Source organism: Vombatus ursinus, unplaced genomic scaffold (assembly GCF_900497805.2).
Source record: "Vombatus ursinus unplaced genomic scaffold, bare-nosed wombat genome assembly UNPS02014791.1, whole genome shotgun sequence".
NCBI classification, from domain to species: domain Eukaryota; kingdom Metazoa; phylum Chordata; class Mammalia; order Diprotodontia; family Vombatidae; genus Vombatus; species Vombatus ursinus.
In genome coordinates, this window is record NW_020954569.1 from 51,640,092 (window position 1) to 51,645,531 (window position 5,440).

Genomic DNA, 5,440 nt, shown 5'->3' on the forward strand with positions numbered 1-5,440 from the left:
CTTTATCTCTTATCCCTTCTGTTAATGACCAAAGATTGACTGAAATGTTTCCTCCTCCTCAATCTACATGACTCCCCACCTACCCACCCTCTGTTCACCAGCCTGGCCTCCAAAGTCACACCAACCCTGCTACCTGGTAGAAAGATGGTTTATAAGAGCACACACTTATTGGGATTTAGTTGAAGGTGCCTTCTTCCTTATTTTCCTCTCTTCTCTCCTTTTCAGCAGGGAGTCTCCCCTTCTCTCACAATTTCCTGCTTCCTGACCCCAATTTTACCATTTCCCGTTGAAGGTACCTACCCTGGTTTTATTCTACACAGTCAACAGGAATCTAAAATATCCTAGAAGCTAAGGTCATAGGGTCTTTCCTCCCCTTCCCCCATTCCCAGTCAAAGAACAGTATGACCAGAAGGGTGGTTCTGAATGAGTGGACTAGGGGGCAGCTATGTGGCACATTGAATAGAGCATCAGCCCTGAAATCAGGAGGACCTGAGTTCAAATCCGGCCTCAGACCAAACACTTGACACTTACTAGCTGTGTGACCCTGGGCAAGTCAGTTAACCCCAATTGCCTAAAAAAAAAAAAGAAGAAGAAGCTGAATGAGTGGACTAACAAATGAATGAATGGGGGAAAAATCATCTGGCTGCTCTACCTTTTATTACTAAAGATGAACTCCAGATAAACACCCCCACAAAAGTTCAAACATAGGGTAATGGGAATGACCTGAAAAAAACCAGCCCATCCAGCCAGACCAGCCTAGTTGTTTGAGGGGACTCCTGAAAGTTTCAGGCTTGAGGTACTATATAAACCCAAGAAAGATAAACTGATTTATTACCTCATGCACACCAGGTGAGGGTGGGTGGCTTTGTGTTTCCTCAAAGGTACCTGAAATTTTGGGACACAGAATGGCATCTTGTAGAGATTCCTCCTCAGCACCTGTCAACCCTCACTGTAAGGGCTTGCTTTGCATTCAGTTAAATTAATTATACCTTCCCTTCCCTCCCCCCACCCCTCCATTCCCCAGAACTTGTTCTCACTTTGACAAAATTAAAACACTGGGGACAGCGAGAAAGCGTAAGGTGTGAGGGTGTTTTTTGCCTCTTTTAGGTGATATAGCTATGCAGAGTATCGATTTTACAGAAAGATATGGTTTGATGGCAGCCAAGTGAATCCATTGCTCTCTCTGGACAGAGTGAAATAAGCTTGTTTTGGGTAACTAGAGAAAGACTGTTGTGTGGAGCATAATTAATAGTAATCTAGTGACAGTAACTACCCAATCGCAACCTTCCAAGGAGGTTCAAGTCCATACAACCCACTGGGAACTGAGTTCCCCTTGCCTCCCCCCCCACCCCCCCGCCACTAAACATGTACTGAGCAAATATTTCCAACATTTTTGCCTTTGTGTATGTTATTAGAACCAGTCAATATGATAAATATTACATGGGGATAATTTACTGCTGTTGCTGCCTAGTCTTTCTAGCCTTACCCAACAGTGACGTGTTACAATCACTGGTTATATTGGTCAACCAAAGTATTGATATTATTAATAATGGATATCACTACATTGACCTTTGTTCAGACAACTGAATCATCCCAGGGTAGTTGTCACATTCCTTTAAGAAGTATAGATAAATCCACTACTATGCAATCTTAAGTGTGTGTTTTCCACTCACCTTTAAACCTCCAGGGTGGGGTAACCTTAGTGAGAGATACTGGTGCTTTTAGAATTGATCAAATAGTTAATCAGAGTATTATGGGGGGGGATAGCATAATCAGAGAGTTCTTATACACACATTGTATATTGTTTTATCTTTTGACAATTCTCTTCCCCTGGGATCTCGAAGGGAGTCTCATCTTAAGAAGGATATTATTAGGTCGTTGCTATTTTTGATATTTACCTGCTTGCCAGCACCAGCCAAAAAAGGGGCCCAAGCTAGAAGCAAGTTGCCAAGAAGTCAGGGACTACTCCAAACATGACCTTGGCCTTAGTCTCTCCACCTGCACAATGGGAGCAGCCCACCTAGCTATCCCCCCACTGGGACAGGATGGAGAATGGATCCTGCTATTTCCCTTTGCTCTCAAGTCCCCAGTCATCTGAATGCCAAGGCATTGATGGTGTGTTTCCAAGGAGCAATGCACATTATGTAATGGGAATTGGCCCTACGGGTATTAAAAAAGGAATAGAACCATGTTGGCTATGTCAGAAAACATACTGCATATGCATGTGTATACATGTCTGCTTTCTTGTTATTATTTACATGCCTTCATGCCTTCATGCATGAACACTTATGTCAGAGATGGCTTCATGTCGCTGCTTTATCAACTCATTTTGCATTGATTCATTTTTGTTCAGACTGAGAAACTCTCTCACCCAGAGGCATACCTCTAGCTTTCCCTGGCAAAGGAAGGCTGGGCTAGCTGGAAAAATCTTTTGGATGCTCAGACATAGCATATGAATAAACCAGACATGGATTAATTAGGTGTGACTGCATCATTAAATTAGAATAATGAACAAACAGCCACGTATGGCATTCAAATCTGCCTAGAATGACTCAGAGGGTCGCTTTCAAGTAAGTCACCTGTCAGTTTGTAGGTTTTGGAGCCCCCTCCTCCCTTCCCAGGAGAGTGAGGTTTCTGTTGTACCATGGCGCTGTATGCTTTAGGCACACCTACCCCAACTAGTGCCCACATCCTCACAGTCGCCCAGACTCCACAACTGAATCAAAACAATGACTTGGTTTCATTTAACATCACCCAAATTCACTCGGGCTGCAAGCATTTTCCGGAGTGAAATACGACATCAGTGCAGGTGTTCACAAGACGAAAGTAAGGGAGGGAGAAGTTAAGAGGTATGGGTAAAGGATACAAGCTCTATTGATCTCATAATATTTATGTGCACATGCACACACACACACACACACACACACACACACACACACACATACGTGCGCGCACACCTTTTGCAATTTTCACGGACTGTCTGCATCGTGTCCAGATTCCTCATTTCAGCCAGAGACTCAGCCGTAGCTAAAGCCCCAATTGTGCATTTTAAGGAATAACTGCAAAGCCAAATATTCTCTTTCCCTTTGCAACTTGCCCCCACAAAACTGCCCCCAACATGTACATATTCTGTTCCCTCCCTCTCCCAGAAGCTGATATCCCCAAGCAAGGCCTTGTCCTAACCAACAGTGTCTGTGCAGCAAGGACTGTCTGTCTTTAACAAAGAAGATGAAATAAACAGATAAGAGAGAGGAAAATGGGAAGCTCTCTTGCCTCATTGGCCGAGCTGTTGGATAGTCCTAATGCATCTGAGAGCTTTGTACTAAGAATCTGTTAAGTATCTAAAAACCTTTGATCTGTAGCCAGTCTTAACAAAGGTGATAATTAATTAAAGGAGAGTGTATTGCAATAAAGTAACATCATGGTCAGTTTTTACACTGTCCAGAGCTGGGCCTCGGAAGTCATTGTCAATTAAAGTCCTGTTGGAGACCAGTTCATTATCAATTTTTCCCCCTGAGCTTTGATCAATATTTTTGGCTGCTCTTTCCTCACAAAGTGAGCACAATGTCTATATCTATAAGGGTGCCCATTCATTTACATCATACAGATGGCCACATAAGATTTGGTTCCTGAGCTGTTAAGAACTGATTTGAGTCTTCAATCAGCTGGGGTTGAAGGAGAGAGGCACATAATGGTAGAGGAAAAAAGAAAGTAGAGAAAATTGCAAGAAAAACAATAAAAACCCTAGTAACACCCAATCCCCTCCCCTGTCCCTTTCCCAAACTCTTATGAACTCTGTCCTAGTCACAGCAGAGATTACTCATAGCCCATTTTTCTTTTCCACTGTTGTGGGTAAGGACCATGGCATGTGGTCTACATTAACCTCAGAAATGAGGAAGATTCCAAGTTGTCCAGTGGATGGATTAGTAGGAAGCCCCTTTAGCTAGTCACTCCTCACTTGATAGAAGCCAAACACCTCAACTTTGGAGATCTCCCAATGCTGAATTCATCCACAGTTTCATTCCTTTTTTGCTCCCTGCCTGCCTGTGGCCTTCAATGTCTTCAGTACCAGACTTAATATCAACCCTTACTCTCCATACTCAGCTTTAGGGATTCATTTGTGTAACTATCCATGGGAAATATGTTTTTTATAAAGGAGGAAGTTGGTATGACCTTTTATTTTCACCCCTCAACTCTCATCCACACATCCAAGTGGAACCAGAGCCTATGAGCTGGACTGGGGTGGCCAGGTTAGGGATCCCAGAAAAGAAACATTTTAAGAAGCCTGGTGCAAAGAGGGTTTACCTCCAATGCCGCAGAGATGCTGACTGGCAGGCTGCTGGGTTCCTGCCACACCCTGACTGGGTTTGGAGAAAAACACTGATTACTTCTAGGAGAGCCGTCTTGATTGAATTAGGAAAGTCCTTGGTATATGGAGGGTGTTCACTTTCAGGAGATAAAGAAAGGGATGGGGTATTACAGGAGTGTAGTGTCAAGAGAGGGCTGTGGGATGCAGAAGGGGCAGGATTGTCTCTGCAGAGAGACTCCTCTGCGGCTGCTCAGCCCAGAAGGTCACTTCTAAAATGTAATCAATGGAGTTGAGGGGTGGTAAAGGGAATAAAGATCTAAAGAAAGGTCACAGGGAGTGGGAGATGCAGATGGATAACTTCAGAAAATCTTCCCCTCCCATTCAGGGTGGGGAGGGAGTAAGCAGAGAAACCCCCAAACCTTGGGTCAAGACTCATGGACCCAAGGGATGAGCTGGTGCATCGTCTGTAGGTTAAATCTCTGGTAGTATTTTCCCCCAGATTTTCCTAATCACCTACCTTCTCCCCTTGCCTTGCCTCCTCTCCCCCAAAAAAGTATGCTATGATTTTGAGAGGAAATTTCCCTTCATACTAACTTTGACACCTTAACTTACCACATATACAAACTACTCAAAGGTCCACACACACACACACACACACACACACACACACACACACACATACACATACACACCCTTATCTCCAACTTTTGCAACTCCTCACTACTTTCCTTCTTACTCTCATACTCCTCTCTCTTTTCCTCCTTCAGGTCAAATAGTCTCCTCCTAAGCACAGGTGCTACTCTAGCTCTAACTTCTTTGCCCCATTGGATACTCCCAGTTTCCAGTGCCCACTTGGCATTCTGGCGATTTACCTTTCACTGTCCCTTTGGCATTCATTCCATACCCTGGTCTTTCCACTCACCATTATCCATCTCATAATCCTGTCTTATTACTAGATCTCAAGGAACTGCATGGCCACCTCCTCACAGAGGCCAAGGGGTACAATGGTTTCTTATAGACTCTCATCTCAAATGAGACAATTATTTTTTTCTGAATCAGAGAAGTGGCATTTCAGACTTGTATTTGAATACCCAGCTCTCTCTTTCTCTCTCTCTCTCTCTCTCTCTCTCT

The 5,440-nt window shown here is 43.8% G+C and overlaps 1 protein-coding gene across 28 annotated transcripts in view; it reads right to left on the bottom strand.

Moving 5' to 3' along the window:
• The window catches only part of CELF4 (CUGBP Elav-like family member 4), a 566,727-nt gene that overhangs the window by 555,435 nt on the left and 5,852 nt on the right, over positions 1–5,440 (bottom strand). The window lies entirely within an intron of this gene.